General features: G+C 42.8%; 1 long non-coding RNA gene across 1 annotated transcript in view; it reads left to right on the forward strand.

Annotated features, from left to right (window-relative positions):
* LOC143740077 (uncharacterized) overlaps positions 1-21,701 on the forward strand; it is a 37,614-nt gene extending 15,913 nt beyond the window's left edge. Inside the window, exon 3 of the long non-coding RNA XR_013204735.1 lies at positions 21,673-21,701. This is a non-coding gene — a long non-coding RNA (uncharacterized LOC143740077). The remainder of the gene's footprint in view (positions 1-21,672) is intronic.
* The last annotated feature ends 1,205 nt before the right edge of the window (positions 21,702-22,906 follow it).

A 22,906-nucleotide genomic window follows, 5' to 3' on the forward strand; every position in this document is an offset into this window, starting at 1 on the left:
GGCTCCGCCTCCGGCTCTGGAACGGGCATTGGCTCTGCCTCCGGTTCTGGAACGGGCACTGGTTCTGCCTCCGGCTCTGGAACGGGCATTGGCTCTGCCTCCGGCTCTGGAACAGCAGACACTGGCTCCGGCTCTGGAACAGGAGACACTGGCTCCGGCTCTGGAACAGGAGACACTGGCTCCGGCTCTGGAACAGGAGACACGGGCATGTCCAGGATTCGAGCCAGACGCTCCAGATAGTCCAGGTCCATGAAGGCAGACGGCACTGGCTCTGCCTCCGGCTCTGGAACGGGTACTGGCTCTGCCTCCGGCTCTGGAATGGGTACTGGCTCTGCCTCCGGCTCTGGAACGGCTACTGGCTCTGCCTCCGGCTCTGGAACGGGTACTGGCTCTGCCTCCGGCTCTGGAACGGATACTGGCTCTGCCTCCGGCTCTGGAACGGGCATTGGCTCTGCCTCAGGCTCATGAACGGGCACTGGCTCTGCCTCAGGCTCTGGAACTGCAGACACTGGCTCCGGCCCTGGAACAGGAGACACTGGTTCCGGCTCTGGAACAGGAGACACTGGCTCCGGCTCTGGAACAGGAGACACGGGCATGTCCAGGATCCGAGCCAGATGCTCCAGATAGTCCAGGTCCATGAAGGCAGACGGCACTGGCTCTGCCTCCGGCTCTGGAACGGGTACTGGCTCTGCCTCCGGCTCTGGAAAGGGTACTGGCTCTGCCTCCGGCTCTGGAACGGGTACTGGCTCTGCCTCCGGCTCTGGAAAGGGTACTGGCTCTGCCATCCGGCTCTGGAACGGGTACTGGCTCTGCGTCCGGCTCTGGAACGGGTACTGGCTCCGCCTCCGGCTGTGGAACGGGTACTGGCTCCGCCTCCGGCTCTGGAACGGGTACTGGCTCCGCCTCCGGTTCTGGAACGGTTACTGGCTCCGCCTCCGGCTCTGGAACGGGTACTGGCTCCGCCTCCGGCTCTGGAACGGGCACTGGCTTCGCCTCCGGCTCTGGAACGGGTACTGGCTCCGCCTCCGGCTCTGGAACGGGCACTGGCTCTGCCTCCGGCTCTGGAACGGGCATTGGCTCTGCCTCAGGCTCATGAACGGGCACTGGCTCTGCCTCAGGCTCTGGAACTGCAGACACTGGCTCCGGCCCTGGAACAGGAGACACTGGCTCCGGCCCTGGAACAGGAGACACTGGTTCCGGATCTGGAACAGGAGACACGGGCATGTCCAGGATCCGAGCCAGATGCTCCAGACATTCCAGGTCCATGAAGGCAGACGGCACTGGCTCTGCCTCCGGCTCTGGAACGGGTACTGGCTCTGCCTCCGGTTCTGGAACGGGTACTGGCTCTGCCTCCGGCTCTGGAACGGGTACTGGCTCTGCCTCCGGCTCTGGAACGGGTACTGGCTCTGCCTCCGGCTCTGGAACGGGTACTGGCTCCGCCTCCGGCTCCGGAACGGGTACTGGTTCCGCCTCCGGCTCTGGAACGGGTACTGGCTCCGCCTCCGGCTCTGGAACGGGCACTGGCTACGGCTCTGGAACAGGAGACACGGGCATGTCCAGGATCCGAGCCAGACGCTCCAGATAGTCCAGGTCCATGAAGGCAGACGGCACTGGCTCTGCCTCCGGCTCTGGAACGGGTACTGGCTCTGCCTCCGGCTCTGGAACGGGTACTGGCTCTGCCTCCGGCTCTGGAACGGGTACTGGCTCCGCCTCCGGCTCTGGAACGGGTACTGGCTCCGCCTCCGGCTCTGGAACGGGTACTGGCTCCGCCTCCGGCTCTGGAACGGGTACTGGCTCCGCCTCCGGCTCTGGAACGGGCACTGACTCTGCCTCCGGCTCTGGAACAGGCATTGGCTCTCTCCTCTGGTTCTGGAACGGGCACTGGCTCTGCCTCCGGCTCTGGAACGGGCACTGGCTCTGCCTCCGGCTCTGGAACAGCAGACACTGGCTCCGGCTCTGGAACAGGAGAAACTGGCTCCGGCTCTGGAACAGGAGACACGGGCATGTCCAGGATCCGAGCCAGACGCTCCAGATAGTCCAGGTCCATGAAGGCAGACGGAACGTGAACAGTCTCTGACTGGGCAGACGGAACGTGAACAGTCTCTGACTGGGCAGACGGAACGTGAACAGTCTCTTACTGGGCAGACGGAACGTGAACAGTCTCTGACTGGGCAAACGGAACGTGAACAGTCTCTGACTGGGAAGACGGAACGTGAACAGACTCTGACTGGGCAGACGGGACGTGAACAGTCTCTGACTGGGCAGACGGAACGTGAACAGTCTCTGACTGGGCAGACGGGACGTGAACAGTCTCTGACTGGGCAGACGTGACGTGAACAGTCTCTGACTGGGCAGACGGAACGTGAACAGTCTCTGACTGGGCAGACGGAACGTGAACAGTCTCTGACTGGGCAGACGGAACGTGAACAGTCTCTGACTGGGCAGACGGAACGTGAACAGTCTCTGACTGGGCAGACGGAACGTGAACAGTCTCTGACTGGGAAGACGGAACGTGAACAGTCTCTGACTGGGCAGACGGAACGTGAACAGACTCTGACTGGGCAGACGGAACGTGAACAGTCTCTGACTGGGCAGACGGAACGTGAACAGTCTCTGACTGGGCAGACGGGACGTGAACAGTCTCTGACTGGGCAGACGTGACGTGGAAAATCTCTGACTGGGTAGACGCAGGTCTCCTTCTCCTCCTCCGTCTTTTCTGACGGATTTGTGCAGACTCGAGGCTGGCCAAAACCATCGACGGAATCCCAACGCTGGACGGGTCCAACGACGATGATCCCATTCCAGGAGAGACCAGTTAAGAAGACTCCCTCATTCCTCTGGGCACACAGAGAGAAATATTTAAAAAGAGAAATCCCATTCTCTCTCTCAGCCAGACAAAGTTCGCTCCGCTGAATCCACATGTGGCTCGTTCGTTCTGTCACGGTGCGTAGTGGGAATAAATCCGTGAACTCAGGTGCGAAGTGAATGAGTTCTTTTAATAAAGACAAAACATAAAATAAACAAATCAACAAAAGAAAACCATGATCATACTAACTAAATCCAGAACAAACAAGGCAGGGCAAGACAGGCACGGAACTTAACGCAACAAGATCTGAAACAAATACGACGAACAAGCACAGAACAGCAAACACAGGAAGACTAAATAGGAAGGCAAATAAGGAGGGTAACGAGGATAACTGGTGGGACAAATAAACCAATAATCAGATAACAAGGGGGAGGGACCAGACAATAACAAGAGCACATGGCCCAACATAACAAAACACTCATGTGCATAACCAAGACAGGACAGACATGTGACAAGCATACAGTATAATATCTTAAGATTATTCATCATTATGTTGTCTCTGCCTTTTCTGTTTTAATGATATTCAGAACAGAAAAACTAAATGTTCCTTAAATTTAATTAACACTAACTTTATTCTCATCTGAATTATAAATAATTGATTTCCGTATAAAATGATTTCTGCGCCTCTCTCTCTCTCTCTCTCTCTCTCTCTCTCTCTCTCTCTCTCTCTCTCTCTCTCACACACACACACACACACACACAGGGCCGGCGCTAGCCATTTGGGTGCCCTAGGCACAAATGCTTGGTGGTGCCCCAATATTTAAAGGTATATATAATATAAATTATATATAAATATATACAGTATATACATGCAAATATTTTTTAAATATATACGTGCATATGTGTGTGTATTTATACAAAATAATTATACACAGTACACACACATATATCAAGTAGACACAAACTTTTATTTTGGATGCGATTAATCTTTTCCCAGCCCTAATAATTTGACAACTCTGTGAATATGAAAATATACAAACACTGAGATTGTGGTTTTTTTTTTCCTAATTGCAGTTTCACCAACAGATGTCACCCTTGTGTGGAGTAATGGGTTTTATTATGAAAGGGGGGTTTTATTTTGAAGCGTCTCAGAGGAAGCACCGGAACTACTGGGTGCTCGGGGAGGGGTCAAAGAAAGATGTGAGTTGGAAAATGACGATAAATAAATGCTGTTCAGTTACTCTACAATGTGTCGCTTGAATCTATGCCTAACAATACGACATGGTGTCAGAAGTCGGGCGGCAGTAAGAGCTTAATTGCCGGAGAGTGAAAGTAAGCTGTTCTGGGAGTGAAAAAGAAGACGTTATCGGAAGAAAATAATGTCGGATGCAGAGGAAGCGGGAGCAAGCGCACCGCATACGCAGCCTCGCAGGCTACCGCCCCAGCTACAGGTAAACAGCGGCAACAATGGTAACGCAAATCCACCCCTGAACGCCACATTCACCATTCAGCCTCCCGAAGCGTTTGATTTTTCTAAGCCTCAGCAATGGGAAAAGTGGATACGGAGATTTGAAAGATGCCGTCTAGCCAGCAATCTGCATCTTAGCTCTGAGGCTAACCAGGTGAACACGCTCATCTACTGTATGGGGGATGAAGCGGACGACATTCTTCGAGGTCAAGCTTTATCGGATGAGCAGAGACAACAGTACCAAGCGGTAAGAGACACTTTGGACATATATTTTGTGCCCAGGAAAAACATTATCTACGAAAGAGCCCGGTTTAATCAAAGAGTGCAGCTAGCTAATGAGACTGTTGACTCGTTTGTCACCGCGCTTTATGCTTTGGCGGAAAACTGCAACTACGGGGCACTGCACGATGAGTTAATAAGAGATCGCCTCGCGTGGGACTCAGAGACACTAGCTTAGCTGAGAGATTACAAATGGACAAGGATTTGACGCTGGAGAAAGCAGTAAATCAAGCTCGGCAGTCAGAAGTCATAAAAAGGCAACAAACTGACATCAGGGGCGAAGGCAACATGGAAATAGATGCTGTGGCAGTGAAATATAGAAAACAACAGCATCCAAAACAACAGTATCCAAAATACAAGTCTCCAAGCCAACCAAAGTACTCAACAAAGTCCAAAACACCAAATGAGAGATCCTGCTACAGATGTGGTAAAACACCTGCACATGCTAAAGTTCAATGTCCAGCAAGAGATGTGACCTGTCACACTTGTGGTAAAAGAGGACATTACAGTAAGGTGTGTAAGTCTGTTAAATCTGTGCATGTGATAGAAACAGAGGATTATAACGACACACCCATGTTCCTTGGTTCTGTGGACGCAGGTTCAGATCCTTGGTATGCAGATCTTACCATCAGAAACCACAAAGTCAGATTTAAGATAGACACTGGAGCGGATGTTTCAGTTATCCCAGCCCAGATGTACTACAGTATAAACCACAATGTGGCAGAGTTATGCAAATCAGACAGACCATTGTTTGGACCTGGGGGCACTCCTCTCAATGTATTGGGTATGTGCAGAGAAACATTGTGCAAAGGTGAAGAAGAAATTGAAGAAAACGTATATGTTGTCAAAGATTTGCACATAGCGCTGTTGAGCAGGCCAGCAAGTGTCAAGCTAAACCTTGTGTCTAGGGCAGATAGCATAGACATGAAAGTGTTAAATGAGAAATACCCAAAGCTGTGTCAGGGTTTGGGGTTAATGCAGCAACCTTATACTATTAAGCTAAAACCTGACGCTGTTCCTTTTTCCCTGGCCACACCAAGACGTGTCCCCATCCCTTTGTTGGGAAAAGTGAAACAGGAACTGGAAAAAATGGAGTCCATGGGAGTAATCAGCAGAGTTGAAGAGCCAACTGAATGGTGCTCAGGTATGGTCCCAGTGCCAACTAAAAATGACTCAGTGCGCATTTGTGTGGACCTCACTCACCTCAATAATGCAGTGTGCAGAGAGAAGTACATCTTACCTTCAGTGGAACAGACACTTGGATCTCTGGCTGGAGCAATCGTCTTCAGTAAGTTAGATGCAAACAGAGGGTTTTGGCAGGTCCCATTGTCACCTGAGTCGGCACACTATACAACATTCATTACCCCTTTTGGACGTTACCATTTTAACAGACTTCCTTTTGGAATAGCCTCAGCCCCAGAACATTTTCAGCGGAGAATGTCAGTGATTCTCAACGGGCTGCCAGGCGTGGTTTGTCACATGGACGACATACTCATTTGGGGAAAAGACCAGCAGGAACATAATGTCAGACTTCACACAGTGCTTCACAAACTGCAAGAGGCTGGTGTCACACTAAATATGGAGAAATGTGACTTAAGCAAACATGAGGTAAAGTTCCTTGGACACATTTTGTCTGCGGAGGGAGTCCAACCTGACCCGGATAAAATCAGGGCAGTCAAAGCGATGAAAGAGCCGTCAAATGTCAGCGAAGTTCGCAGCTTCCTTGGGATGGTCAACCAGTTAGGCAAATTTATTCCAGGACTGGCTGAAAAAGATAAGCCCCTAAGAGATCTGCTTTCAAAGGAAAACCAGTGGGTTTGGTGCTATGCACAACAAAAAGCATTTGATCAGCTGAAAAGTGAACTGACATCACCACCTGTTCTCACACTCTATGATCCAAACAAAGATCTGAAGCTGTCTGCTGATGCCTCATCCTACGGACTCGGAGCAGTCCTATTTCGGAAAGAAGGCGAGCAGTGGAGACCGGTAGCATACGCCTCACGCTCTTTAACAGAGACAGAGCAGAGGTACGCACAGGTGGAGAAGGAGGCACTTGGATTAACGTGGGGATGTGAAAGATTTAAAGACTTCCTCATCGGGAGACACTTCTCCTTGGAAACTGACCACAAGCCACTTGTCAGTCTGCTGGGACAACAAGACCTAACCGAGCTTCCACCCAGGATCCAGCGGTTCCGACTCAGGCTCATGAGGTACAGTTACTCCATCTCACACACTCCAGGCAAAGCACTCTTCACAGCGGACACCCTTTCACGTGCACCCGTCGTGCAAGATTCCGATTCTAAAGCTGCAGCAGATTTGATGGCTGACACAAACATCTACGTCGATAAAATAGTCAGAAGCCTACCTGCTAGCTCAACATACATCACACAACTGAAAGAACAATTAAAGACAGAGAACACATGTTGTGAAGTCATGTCTTTGTGTCAGAGAGGCTGGCCAGATTACAGCCATCTCACAGGTCCAATCAAAGCATATTGGCCACACAGAGACACTCTAACTGTACATGACGAACTGTTACTGAAAGGCACCAGACTTGTGATTCCTACTACTATGCGCAACTCTGTTCTCATAGCTTTACACGAGGGACATCAGGGAATGTCTAGGTGCAGAGAGAGAGCTAGAGAGACAGTGTGGTGGCCTGGTCTGAGTGGCCAAATCAACGAGCTTGTCAAAAACTGCACCACATGCATTAAGGAACGTCCCAATTCAGTGGAGCCTTTAATGCCCAGTGAGCTCCCTGAAAGACCATGGCAAAAAGTTGGAGCTGATCTTTTTACTCTTAACAACAGTAACTATGTTCTGGTGGTGGACTACTATTCCAGATTTGTGGAGATAGCTAAATTGATGCCCACAAGATCAGAGGATGTTATAGTTCACCTAAAGTCAATCTTTTCCAGACATGGCATTCCAGAGCTTTTCTACAGTGACAATGGACCTCAGTTTTCAAGCCAGCTGTTTAAAGACTTTGCTGCACCATATGGTTTCAGACATGTAACCAGCAGTCCAAAGTTTGCTCAAAGCAATGGGGAGGCTGAGCGTCATGTCCAGACTGTGAAAAGACTACTAAAGAAAGCAAAAGACCCATATCTTGCGCTTTTAGCCTACAGAGCTACCCCATTGGCTAATGGATACAGCCCAGCGCAACTATTAATGGGACGGAGACTTCGTACGCCAGTTCCTCAGCTTCCCTCGTTGCTCATTCCCAGCCTGCCAAATGAGGCTACAGTGGTGAAGAGAGAGAGAGAGAGGAGACTAAAGGACAGTTCAGTGTTTAACAAAAGACATCGTGTGAGAGTTCTTCCTCAGCTCTCACCAGGACAACCTGTGTGGATCACAGACACCAAGAGTGAAGGGACTGTCGTCTCACCTCATTTTACACCCCGCTCATACATCGTGGAGAGCCCGTCAGGAGTCATCAGGAGGAATAGGCATCATCTGTTGCCATTGCCTGAAATCACACCAAAGGTTCAAATTCCAAGTACACCAGTCTGTCCAACAGAGGGCGCCAGGCTCACACCTAACTGTTCAGAGCCTGCGGTTAAGACTCTAAAGGCAGCTTCCCCAGGTCCTGTCAGAACCAGGTCTGGTAGAAGTGTTATAAAACCTCAAAGACTGGACTTGTGAATACAAAAGAGTTATATCAAAAAGAAAGTGTTTATTTAGTCGTAAAATGAAAAAGAGAGAGAAAAAAAAATGTTTTCATTTATGCAGTAAATGTTCCTTTGAGTCTGCATTCATCTCCTAGAAAGGGGGATGTGGAGTAATGGGTTTTATTATGAAAGGGGGGTTTTATTTTGAAGCGTCTCAGAGGAAGCACCGGAACTACTGGGTGCTCGGGGAGGGGTCAAAGAAAGATGTGAGTTGGAAAATGACGATAAATAAATGCTGTTCAGTTGCTCTACAATGTGTCGCTTGAATCTATGCCTAACAATACGACACCTTGGGCCTTGGCCTATGAACCTCTTGAAAATGACCGCATTATCCGCATAGAACAACAACGAAAAAACGTATCTAAGCGGTCTTCCTTTTCTTCACAAACAAACTAACTGCATCTTAAACAGCCCAAGTTTCAAAATTTACCGGGGGAGAAACCCCCGGACCCCCGTTAAAATAAAAGATTCAACATGCAGGGCTAAAAAAGCCTTCCCCGGATCATTTGCACTACTAGCGACGCCCGTCTGGACATGCATACACGACGCAAGGGCGCCCGCACTACAAAACTAACATTTTTATTTAAAACGTTGTCTTACCAGCAAGTGAGGCGCGAATATCATCCCGCTGTCTCTTCTTTTTCCTTTTTCCGCCCCCGACTCTTGGTGCCGTTTCGAGGCCATGTCTGAGGACGGTGTCTGCCAAATTTGACATTGATTGAGGCATGAACAGACCACTGGGAGGTGGGGAAGGGGGGGGGCACCAGAGGGAGACTGGCACAGGAGATTCACCTTTTTCCTGACTAATTTGGTCTAGGCCTATATTACTTTTGTATTGCTTTTGTATATTAACATGCTTTAGACATTTTATTTGTTATTTGTAGGCTTACTGGTAGCCTATTGTGATGATTTTTCACGACCCAGATTTTTTGGTGCCCCCCCAAGCACTTGGTGCCCTACGCGCAGTGCGTGATGTGCGTTTGCGGAGCGCCGGCCCTGATTATATCATAATACTTTTGCGCAATGAAAGATTATTAATAGCGTTTTTTGTTCTGTTCTGTCCTATCTATCATATGTTGCTGCCTCGTTAAACAGCTGTGCTATGCATTTAAAAATGTCTTAATTTTATAGTAGACTATATATATATATAATTGATCTTTCTGATTTTTTTCTTGTTTTTCATGAATGTATTTTACAACAATACAAAGAGCAATGTGTAACGTTTTACCAGATTAAGTGCTACACTTATTGTCTCTTTGATCTCCACTAAATAATGTTTTTTCCACTAAATGTTCATATTTTATACAATTATTGTTTTTCTAGACTACATTTTACTGAGTTTTCCACTAATCTAGTTTATAATGTAATTTTTGTCATAGGTTATGATCATATATTTTTTTTTATTTGTTATTTTTATTTATAATGAAGTTGTCTATATTAAGTAGATTGTGTTTAACACACAAAAGAGCGATTATCAGTTCAACACACAGAGTTATAGAAATTCTACTTGATTTACAAAAAAACTGCGCTGGTATCGGATCGGTATCGGTCGATACTCAAAATTTTTGGTATCGGATTGGATCGGTTCAGAAAAAATGCTATCGGGACATCCCTAATATTTTCTGGTATGCTATATCTAAGTTACCCAGGAGCTCTGTTGACAGGCTTAGCTTGATGAATTGAGCCGTTGAACACAGCAGGAGAGAACGCAACGTGAGCCAGCTAGCTAAAGCTCCGGTGGAAAATTATTAGCTAACGCTACGGAGGCCATAATATTTTTGACTCATGGCTGAAGTTAAGTTTCTCCAGCTCTCCGCAGGTTGGCAAAAATGCATCTCAAAATGCATCAGATTGATGCTTTAAAATATGGAATATTCAAAATTTTCTTCCGGGGGAGCATGCCCCAGGACCCCCCTACAGGGGGAATATCCTTCTCACCTTTTTCACCCCTGACCCGTTTTCATGCCTGCTACAGTTCCTTTTCCAGACTTATACAAGCAGACTGTTGGAGTGATTTATGTGTGTGTGTGTGTGTGTGTGTGTGTGTGTGTGTGTGTGTGTGTGTGTGTATAAATAGATAAATGGATATAGATAAATATATATAGATAAATATCTATATACACAGTATATATATATATATATATATATATATATATATTAGGGCTGTCAGTTAAACGCGTTATTAACGGCGTTAACGCAAACCCATTTTAACGGCGTTAATTTTTTTATCGCGCGATTAACGGTCTTTTTGGCCAAGCAAACTTTGTAGTTTTTTTTTCACATGCTTTTGCAATAGGACGCGGCATGGACGTTTTGAAAGCGCAAGCGGATCTAGCTAGACCGGAAACAAAATAACAGGCACGCCGCACACACTTGTTTGGGCTTGCGAGCCGGATGCGCGAGCGCGAATCTCTCTGCTTGCGCGTGGAATATAATGTGCCGAGCACGAATCTCTCTGCTCGAGTAGCGCGCTCTCAGATACACGCTGCTCTTGTTAGAATTTTCTCTGGGCTCGCTCAAACAATATGTGCCTGCACTTAAAACGTGTTCAGTGCAATCGCGAATCTCTCCTCTTCCCCAGCTAACAATTTTAGGTTATAAGAACGTTTTCATAACGTTCCCATTAAGTTATAAAAACGTTATTTCTGAATGTTATAGGAACGTTCAAAACGTCCAGTTTTGAGTGGATGACGAGCGCGAGACACCGAAATGGATGCCAATAAGATTCTGAATGGAACGTTTACTTTTAAAAAGTTGCCAAATGGTTCCATTGACGAGACCAAAGTGATCTGTGTGTTTTGTCGTTGTGAACTGAGCTATCATCATCGCAGCACGTCCAGTCTGAAATACCACTTGATGATGGCCAAACACACACACATACACACACAGCTGATGCGAATTCTCCGCCCCCTCGTCAATATCAGGACCTCGTCAGTATTTCTTTCACCCTTTTATTGATGGACAGTGTTATATTGTGTGAGAGATTATTTGCTCCAAGTAAGAATGTTTTAGTGTGAAATTGAACACAATATATGCCAATGTTGTTTTCAATAAAAAACATTTGCACAAAGCAAGCCGATCCACTTTTCCATGTTGATAAGAGCATTAAAATGAGAAAAATAATGGGACAAAAAGAAATCAAGAGACATTTAGAATAGATAAAAATGTGCGATTAAATGCGATTAATCGCGAGTTAACTATGACATTAATGCGATTAATCGCGATTAAATATTTTAATCGTTTGACAGCACTAATATATATATATATATATATATATATATATTTTAAATGATACAGAACTATATATATATTTTATTTTATATATATATATATATATATATATATATATATATGTTTTATATTCATTTTTTAAAATATTATTTAATATTCATGTATTATTTATTTGTGTTTCTGTGAATAGCTGTTACAGTTCTACAAATAAAGCATTGTATCTTTTTACCTATCATTTAAAATGCTACAAAAAATGCACCTGAATGCAGGAAATGAAGTGTTTAATGCCCAACGTTCCCGGGGGGAGGTCCCCCAGACCCCCCATTTATATTATTATTGCTTATTATTATGTGCCTCTGAGTAGAAGTAGTAGTTACCAAAAGCGGGGGTGGGTGGGTGGTGGGGACTGGGCTAAGCCCCCAATGCAGACCCGTTGCTATGGGCGGGCCATAGGGGGCTGGGCCCGCCCCAACAAATGCTTGTGCCCCCCCACTTGAGGCACAGATAATTTTATTTTAATTTAATTTAAATATTATCATAGTTGCTAATTTTGTCTTGCATTCATGTTGCATTCTTTATCATTAAAATATTAAAAATATAAAAAATATAAAGAAACAACGGTGTGATTTAGTTTGATTGATGGGAATCTACACTGCAACAGCCTATCACGGCCTTACAAAAGAACGTTAGGCTACGTACGTGACATACAACTAAGCCGCTCAACACTTACCGCGCATTTTTGAAAGCTGTTTCAAAACGAGTTTTCGCCGGCTTACTCGCTTCAGTTCCTTCTGAGTGGAATGATACTTTGATGAGGAGGTTCTGCTCGGAGAAACGCTTCCTCCCGCTGTACTGGGACTGGAGAGAGGACAGCGCTGCCTCCACTCAAAGTATCTGTGCGAGTGTATTTGCGTGCGTATATATGTGTGTGTGTGTGTGTGTGTGTGTGTGTGTGTGTGTGTGTGTGTGTGTGTGTGTGTGTCATGGCAATGCATATCCCTCTGTTGACTGCTTTAAAATGCAATGTTTGAGAGATGCTTCTAGTGTTACATCTAATATGTTGTGTAGTCAAGTGTTTTATGGATATTCATAACATTGCTTCTGTGTAATGTGGTGTAGGCTAGGCTACCTGGTCATTGGCCTATTGCTGTTGGTTATATGTTTAACGTGATGATTACTTGCTGCGCGACTAGAGTTATATATTATATAATAATATTTATTATTATAAATATACATACTGTAGGCTAATAATAATTGTGCCCCCCCATACATTTCATATGCCCCCCTTAAGACTGAGGTCTGGCGACGGGTCTGCCCCAATGTATCAAGACCCTAGCAAAGGGTCTTGATACATAAATATAGGAGGTAAATATAGGAGGACTATGTCAAAGGATTTGTATTTGCACACTTCCTTCTACCAGCAGGTGGCGCTATTGCTATAACCAAATATGAGCATGGTTATGTGTTCAGGACAGGACTCTTTTCAAACATGTGAAGTTTGGGGCAGATCGGACATTGTATGCCTGAGTTACTGCAGGCTGTGTGTGGTTGCCTAGCAACATCGGAACTGCAAGCAATATTGAACTATATGACATATTCATGCACAAATCACCAAAAGGCTGAAATTGGGTGACCATTTGTCAGGCCGCCAAGGGCACAACCTTCGACAAAAACTCAAGATCTTCGCAATTTAACATCGCAAAGGCCTTAAGATTACACTCACCAAATTTGAAGAGAATCAGATCAAAACCGTAGGAGGAGTTCGTTAAAGTACAACATCAGGAAATTACGAAAAATGCACAAAATCTAGGAGGAAGTTCAAAATAGCTGACTTCCTGTTGAGTTTAGGGCTATGCTCCAAGAGACTTTTTTGTAGGTATTGGGTCATTACATGTATGAACCAAATTTCATACCTGTACGGAAACGTAGAGCCGGGGCAAAATGTGGGGGCAATAATTTACAGAATTTGCCACACCCAATTTTGAAAACCATATCACATGTAAATTTTCACCACTTCTGAAGCGTGTGCAAAGTTTCATGAGTTTTCGAGCACGTTTAGGCCCTCTAAAAAGCGATTCATTTAGGAGAAGAAGAAGAAGAAGCGGAATAATAATAAACGGAGCAAAAACAATAGGGTCCTCTCACCATCGGTGCTCGGGCCCTAATTACATGCAGGTATTTTTAAAATATAATTACAATGTAAAAACATGTATTTACCAGGGTGGGAATTATACCGCGGCCACGCGGCCATGGCCGCCGTTGCCCTACACTTTGGCCTTCATGCCCCGTGAAAAAAAAATCATCGTACGGCCACAGTGGCCTGTGTGCCCTGGCCCTGTCCAAGTTCCATATATAAAGCGCCAGTGTGGCATAGTGCGCCACCCAAGTAGTCTCTGAACTTCAATTAGTTCGTGGATTCGCGCAGGTGCAGTGTCATAACCAGTGCGTCGGCGCACTGAAGCGTTTGTTTTTTCCCATCGCGTTCCCATTCATAAAAAACTCATGTGCTGTCGTCATGACAGCGATTCACAAAACTACGTCACTCACGGCTTTTAGCTCAGAAGTGTGCAGATTTGGAGAAATATTTATATATTCTCAGTTTACATCAGATTTCTATTAACAGGAATAATATTTTATTGAATTGAATAGAATGGTATACTATATGAAGCCATACTATAGTAGCCTATGATGTGAAATGAAAGTCATTAAATTCAAGTTCACGAAAACTTTTCCCTCCGCTGCGACTGTGAGTCATTCTCCATTCAGCATTCAAACAGCGCGTCGCGTTTGGTTACAGATGAAACCCTCTCCAAGATGATTCAATGTTAATATTATTATACTTGATCTGTAGATAAAGCTCTATGGTTTCGCATAAAATGACTATCTTGCTGGACTGTATTGCTGTACCTAAATCATGTTACTTTCTATCGTGTGTCTGTTAGATCACAACACTGGAGCACTATAATTGTTCTTCACGCTGAAATAACTGAAATTTAAAACTGTTAAAAGAAAAGGCTCAATAAACTATTGCATAGATAGATACTGTATAATACACTACGCATCGATATGTCTTTCCTTTGTGCTTTGAACTTTTCAATGAGGACGCGCTGCACGCTGTGACTCTGTGTTGCTTCAAGCGCATCATTCTGCGCTCGGGATGCGCATAAGCGCTTTGAGCCGCACTGTGTTGGATCCTTTCATAATCATATAATACTTTTGCGCAATGAAAGATTCTTAATAGCCTTTTTTGTTCCGTCCTATCTATCATATGTTGCTGCCTCATCAAACAGCAGTGATATACATTTAAAAAAATGTCTTAATTTTATAGTAGCCTAGACTATATATAAAATAATTGATCTTTCTGATTTTTATCTTGTTTTTTTATTTTCTTACATGGGAGCATACCCCCCGGACCCCCCTAGAGGGGTAATATCCTTCTCACATTTTTCACCCCTGAACCGTTTTCATGCCTGATTATACATAAAATATCATATTTTCTGTCTGATTTTTTTTTTATCTGAAGCCAAATCAGATCACAGAAGGTAAAATTTTTATTTTTTATTAAAAAAAGTCATAATCCATGTCTTATTCCAAATTAGGATGTTATGATATCAATCTGAATGGGAAAACCATCGAATTGTACTCAATGGCCTTTGTGCCCTGTCATATGGCCTTGGTGCCCCTAAAAAAAAAGAAAAGGTGGAGGCCAAATGGCCTTGCCCCTAAAATTACATAATTCCCACCCTGGTATTTACACAATAAGTCCATTGTATGATAATATGTGCGAGTGTATTTGCGTGCGTATGTATGTGTGTGTGTGTGTGTGTGTGTGTGTGTGTGTGTGTGTGTGTGTGTGTGTGTGTGTGTGTGTGTGTCATGGCAATGCATATCCCTCTGTTGACTGCTTTAAAATGCAATGTTTGAGAGATGCTTCTAGTGTTACATCTAATATGTTGTGTAGTCAAGTGTTTTATGGATATTCATAACATTGCTTCTGTGTAATGTGGTGTAGGCTAGGCTACCTGGTCATTGGCCTATTGCTGTTGGTTATATGTTTAACGTGATGATTACTTGCTGCGCGACTAGAGTTATATATTATATAATAATATTTATTATTATAAATATACATACTGTAGGCTAATATTAATTGTGCCCCCCCATACATTTCATATGCCCCCCTTAAGACTGAGGTCTGGCGACGGGTCTGCCCCAATGTATCAAGACCCTAGCAAAGGGTCTTGATACATAAATATAGGAGGTAAATATAGGAGGACTATGTCAAAGGATTTGTATTTGCACACTTCCTTCTACCAGCAGGTGGCGCTATTGCTATAACCAAATATGAGCATGGTTATGTGTTCAGGACAGGACTCTTATCAAACATGTGAAGTTTGGGGCAGATCGGACATTGTATGCCTGAGTTACTGCAGGCTGTGTGTGGTTGCCTAGCAACATCGGAACTGCAAGCAATATTGAACTATATGACATATTCATGCACAAATCACCAAAAGGCTGAAATTGGGTGACCATTTGTCAGGCCGCCAAGGGTACAACCTTCGACAAAAACTCAAGATCTTCGCAATTTAACATCGCAAAGGCCTTAAGATTACACTCACCAAATTTGAAGAGAATCAGATCAAAACCGTAGGAGGAGTTCGTTAAAGTACAACATCAGGAAATTACGAAAAATGCACAAAATCTAGGAGGAAGTTCAAAATAGCTGACTTCCTGTTGAGTTTAGGGCTATGCTCCAAGAGACTTTTTTGTAGGTATTGGGTCATTACAAGTATGTACCAAATTTCATACCTGTACGGAAATGTAGAGCCGGGGCAAAATGTGGGGGCAATAATTTACAGAATTTGCCACACCCAATTTTGAAAACCATATCACATGTAAATTTTCACCACTTCTGAAGCGTGTGCAAAGTTTCATGAGTTTTCGAGCACGTTTAGGCCCTCTAAAAAGCGATTCATTTAGGAGAAGAAGAAGAAGCGGAATAATAATAAACGGAGCAAAAACAATAGGGTCCTCTCACCATCGGTGCTCGGGCCCTAATTACATGCAGGTATTTTAAAAATATAATTACAATGTAAAAACATGTATTTACCAGGGTGGGAATTATACCGCGGCCACGCGGCCATGGCCGCCGTTGCCCTACACTTTGGCCTTCATGCCCCGTGAAAAAAAAATCATCGTACGGCCACAGTGGCCTGTGTGCCCTGGCCCTGTCCAAGTTCCATATATAAAGCGCCAGTGTGGCATAGTGCGCCACCCAAGTAGTCTCTGAACTTCAATTAGTTCGTGGATTCGCGCAGTTGCAGTGTCATAACCAGTGCGTCGGCGCACTGAAGCGTTTGTTTTTTCCCATCGCGTTCCCATTCATAAAAAACTCATGTGCTGTCGTCATGACAGCGATTCACAAAACTACGTCACTCACGGCTTTTAGCTCAGAAGTGTGCAGATTTGGAGAAATATTTATATATTCTCAGTTTACATCAGATTTCTATTAACAGGAATAATATTTTATTGAATTGAATAGAATGGTATACTATATGAAGCCATACTATAGTAGCCTATGATGTGAAATGAAAGTCATTAAATTCAAGTTCACGAAAACTTTTCCCTCCGCTGCGACTGTGAGTCATTCTCCATTCAGCATTCAAACAGCGCGTCGCGTTTGGTTACAGATGAAACCCTCTCCAAGATGATTCAATGTTAATATTATTATACTTGATCTGTAGATAAAGCTCTATGGTTTCGCATAAAATGACTATCTTGCTGGACTGTATTGCTGTACCTAAATCATGTTACTTTCTATCGTGTGTCTGTTAGATCACAACACTGGAGCACTATAATTGTTCTTCACGCTGAAATAACTGAAATTTAAAACTGTTAAAAGAAAAGGCTCAATAAACTATTGCATAGATCGATACTGTATAATACACTACGCATCGATATGTCTTTCCTTTGTGCTTTGAACTTTTCAATGAGGACGCGCTGCACGCTGTGACTCTGTGTTGCTTCAAGCGCATCATTCTGCGCTCGGGATGCGCATAAGCGCTTTGAGCCGCACTGTGTTGGATCCTTTCAAAATCATATGCAAACTTTTGCGCAGTGAAAGATTCTTAATAGCCTTTTTTGTTCCGTCCTATCTATCATATGTTGCTGCCTCATCAAACAGCTGTGATATACATTTAAAAAAATGTCTTAATTTTATAGTAGCCTAGACTATATATAAAATAATTGATCTTTCTGATTTTTATCTTGTTTTTCATTCATGCATTTTACAACAATACAAAGAGCAATGTGTAACGTTTGACCAGATTTAGTGCTACACTTATTGTCTCTTATTTGTTCCCCAGTAAATAATGTTTTTTTTCACTAAATGTTCAGATTTGATAAAATTTTTGTACATTTGTGATTTTTCTAGACTAAATTTTACCGCTGAGTTATCCACTAATCTAGTTTATAATAGAATTTTTGTCATGATTGGTTATGATCATATTTTTTTTTATTTGTTGTTTTTCTTTATAATGAAGTTGTCTGTATTAAGTAGATTGTGTTTAACACACAAAAGAGTGATTATCAGTTCAACACAGTTATAGAAATTCTAATTGATTTTTTTTAACTGCGCTGGTATGCAAAAAAATGCATCGAAAAATGCATCAGATAATTGCTTTAAAATATGGTATATATAAAATTTTCTTACATGGGAGCATACCCCCCGGACCCCCCTAGAGGGGTAATATCCTTCTCACCTTTTTCACCCCTGAACCGTTTTCATGCCTGATTATACATAAAATATTATATTTTCTGTCTGATTTTTTTTTTATCTGAAGCCAAATCAGATCACAGAAGGTACATTTTTTATTTTTTATTAAAAAAAGTCATAATCCATGTCTTATTCCAAATTAGGATGTTATGGTATCAATCTGAATGGGAAAACCATCGAATTGTACTCAATGGCCTTTGTGCCTTGTCATATGGCCTTGGTGCCCCTAAAAAAAAAGAAAAGGTGGAGGCCAAATGGCCTTGCCCCTAAAATTACATAATTCCCACCCTGGTATTTACACAATAAGTCCATTGTATCAAAATATTAGTTTCAATGTAAGTACATAGTACTTAAAGCCACTTAATATAAAGTGGGACCCAGAAAACTGTTTGCGTGCTAAGGGGAGGCTCCGGGACAGTCTCTCTATATCTTTAGGTCCAAGTGCTTTTGCAACAGTTTGGATTTGGACAACAGAAGAGTTGGGAGGAACACTTTCAGTTCCCTCAATTCCCTGCGATCTCTTTCTAGCACAAAACACATTGACTGAATTTACAGGCACATCAGTTAATGGGCGGAGAGCCGCATCTGTTTCAAAGAATGCTTATAAGTTAGGGTAAATGTTATCTGGCTGACTAACTTCTACTACATAATTTTTTCCTATAGGTTTGTTGCGGTTCAATTTCTTGGTCAAAGAAGAAATTCTAGCACGTAGCTCTTTGTTCTCTTTCTCTAGTTCTGAGTTATGCTGAGACTGTTGTGTAGCTAGTGCTAAACCAAATTCTCTATGGCAGCATAATATGCCTTTCACATTTTTTTGCGGATACTTGCTCCAAGCACCTTTTTACACTCATCTACCTACCAAGTCTTGTCTGGATGAATCTCATATTTCTGTGTTAGTTCTTGTCTAACTTTTTCTGTGATTATAAGGGTCATTTGTTCTCCTAACAGTGTTTTGAATTCACTATCTGACCACACCGGAGTCGCAAGACCACCTTTTTCAGTTGTTGGAATCAACCTAGCATTCCTTCTGACCATTTTGTGAGTTTCTTTTTTACCACACAAACAAACACTAAAACTTCTCTGATCAAACAGAGGATACACTTGTTAACTCCGATTAATTCTTGTTAACCTTCTAAATTACCAACACTTAACACTTAACTCCCCTGCATACAAGAACAGAGGATAAACAATATTAACACGTAATGCTAATCTTCCCTGTCTGCACAGAGGGTAAAACAAAATATTAACACGTAATGCTAATCTTCCCTGCCTGGACAGAGGATAAACAAATATTAACACGTAATGATAATCTACCCTGCTTGGACAGAGGATAAACAATATTAACACGTAATGCTAATCTCCCCTACCTAACAGAGGATAACTTTTATCTCTAACAGAAAACTTTAGAGGATAAACTTAGTTAGGGAATATCAAGGAATATCAAATTTGTACTGGTCTTCAGTGGTTCTTTGAATAGAGTGAAAACTCACCAAATCGTTGGTTGTACGGAAAGATTCCGTCTGGAACAAAAACTCAGTCAGAAAGGTTAATTCTTTGTTGAGATTCAGTTCTGGAACTCAGTCAGCTTTGTTGAGATCTTTGTGTTGTAAATCACACGCATCACACACATGACCAGCGTCGGCCAATAGTGAGCCTACGTGTGACGTAGCACTACGCAATCACACTACGTTAACTGACTAGAGGCCCACAGAGAAGGAAATGAATAGTTGAAATAAAGTCGTTATTTTTATTTTTTTTACCAAATAAATTCAGCTGCTGAACTAATGAGACTTTCAAAACTATTAATGTTTTCAAAGTTTTGACCAGTATAAAACAGTTTGGTCTGGTTCTTGACCAGCCTTTTCCAGCCATGAGATTTTCTAACATGTAATATCAGCACTGGAACAGTTTCACTGTTTGTCACTCCACTTGCGGTGACTGTCATGATGGTCAAGCAAATCCACCAAATAAAAAATTGTGTTGTAGCTCGTTGTCTGGGTTACTGTGATTGTAAATAGGTGTCATTTGTGTTTTAACAGTGTTTATCTCACGAATATTGATCCGGGAAGGTCAAAATTGTGAGTATATTGCCAACTTCACTGAATCCCTTGAGTTAAGCATTCACTGAGCGCATTTCTTTATATTTGAGTCCAAGTTCAAACACCATGAAACACTTCATTAACTTACGGAGCTCTGAAACTCTGCCAGCGGGACATTAAACATGAAGTGTCTGTCTGAGCTCACAACAGGTTTTGCAGGAACGCAAAAGTTTTGCCTGGGAATGCAAAATATATATATTTTTTAAAATTCTCCCATCCCAAATTATTTCCACCACCACGTACCTTTACTGGCTCCGTAGTTTAGTTGACTTGAGCCCCATTACATTTCATGGGTAAGGTGGGGTTTATGACCTATACTGCTTCCAGCCACCTGGGGGCGATGACGCGAGATGCTTTAGCTTCACTTTTCAGGACTTGTGTGGCAGGCGTGGTCTAAACCCTGAATATAAGACTCACCTGTGTTTTCAGGTGTATTTCTAAGAAAAAAACATTGTCTTATATTTTGAACAATATGGTATTATTGCTTTATTGTTTATTGCTTTTGTATACGTACATGCACAGTACTGGTCAAAAGTTTGGAAACGTTACTATTTTTGATGTTTCTGAAATAAGTCTCTTATACTCAAACCTGCATTTATTTGATCAATAATACAGAAGAAAACAATATTGTGAAATATTATTACAATTTAAAGTAATTGTTTTCTATTTTAATATATTTTAACATATAATTTATGGTCCCACCTTATATTAAGTGGCTTTAAGTACTATGTACTTACATTGAAAATAATAATTTGATTCAATGGACTTATTTTGTGCATACATGTTATTACATTGTACTTATATTTTGAAAATACCTGCATGTAATTACAGCTGTAATTAATTTATGTAATTACATTTGTAATTACACAGTTGACCCTTCCCTTACTCTTTAACCCACCCTTAAACCGACCCATACCACCACACCTGTCCCTAACCTTACCCGTATCACATCTCAATAGCAGCACAAGTGTTTTACAATACAACATCAACACAATAAGTACATTGTACTTATTTGTCGATGTAAGTACATTATACTTAAAGCCACTTAATATAAAGTGGGACCTAATTTATTTCTGTGATGCACAGCAGAATTTTCATGCGCCATTACTTCAGTTTTCGGTGTCACATGAAATCATTGTAATAAGATTAAGCAATTTTTGAAAAATGGTGGAAAAAAGTTGTAACAATTTTAATCGGTTCAATGTTACATTTATCAGCTTGGAAAATACATCAATTTGATTAGAAACGCCGGAATGCTTTTTATGGTATAAATTTATTTTACTGTAATATCCATGATCCTGTCTTTTGACTTTTTATTGAAATTTTTTTTTACCTGTTTGTAGAAGGAGAATGCAGTCCTCTAACAATGGAGATGTTGTGGCAAAAATCCTGTTAAACATCATCACTGCGTAACTCAGACACTCAGAGTAAAATTAATAAAAGGAAAGTATTTATTCTTGCAAGAATAGGTTCAGTCTAGTACACCGAAGTTAAGCTGTGCAAGAGAGTGACACCCCACAGGAAGATATGAGACAGCCTTTATACTCTTTTCAAGGTTCCTCCTCGCCCGCTGTACCTTTCACCCACCCAGATAAGGTCCTTACTGCTATTCAGTTTCTACTTAAAGACACAAACTGGTATTGAAATAAACTGGCCAAAACTGACCGTCCCAAAGGTCAGAGGTCCTGTCCCATATGTTCCTGAAACGTCACACACAAGCACGTACACACATATATTTTTTATACATTGAATAGGTTCTCTCTCTTACCTGTTTGGGATCAATGACTATTAAAATTTCTACTACAGAGATTATCCTTGAATTTGCTTCAGGAGCATCAACCGTGCCTCCACTTGGGTTTACTCAACCTCCCCAAATCCAGTTTCTACATTGAACTTCAGACTACAAACCAATACACTCACCTAAAGGATTATTAGGAACACCATACTAATACTGTGTTTGACCCCCTTTCGCCTTCAGAACTGCCTTAATTCTACGTGGCATTGATTCAACAAGGTGCTGAAAGCATTCTTTAGAAATGTTGGCCCATTTTGATAGGATAGCATCTTGCAGTTGATGGAGATTTGTGGGATGCACATCCAGGGCAAAGATGCTCTATTGGGTTGAGATCTGGTGACTGTGGGGGCCATTTTAGTACAGTGAACTCATTGTGATGTTCAAGAAACCAATTTGAAATTATTCGAGCTTTGTGACATGGTATATTATCCTGCTGGAAGTAGCCATCAGAGAATGGGTACATGGTGGCCATAAAGGGATGGACATGGTCAGAAACAATGCTCAGGTAGGCCGTGGCATTTAAAAGATTCCCAATTGGCACTAAGGGGCCTAAAGTGTGCCAAGAAGACATCCCCCACACCATTACACCACGACCACCAGCCTGCACAGTGGTAACAAGGCATGATGGATCCATGTTCTCATTCTGTTTACGCCAAATTCTGACTCTACCATGTGAATGTCTCAACAGAAATCGAGACTCATCAGACCAGGCAACATTTTTCCAGTCTTCAAGTGTCCAATTTTGGTGAGCTCTTGCAAATTGTAGCCTCTTTTTCCTATTTGTA

Source organism: Siphateles boraxobius, unplaced genomic scaffold (genome assembly GCF_051911475.1).
Source record: "Siphateles boraxobius isolate OS27281-9 unplaced genomic scaffold, OSU_SipBor_1 164, whole genome shotgun sequence".
NCBI classification, from domain to species: Eukaryota; Metazoa; Chordata; class Actinopteri; order Cypriniformes; family Leuciscidae; genus Siphateles; species Siphateles boraxobius.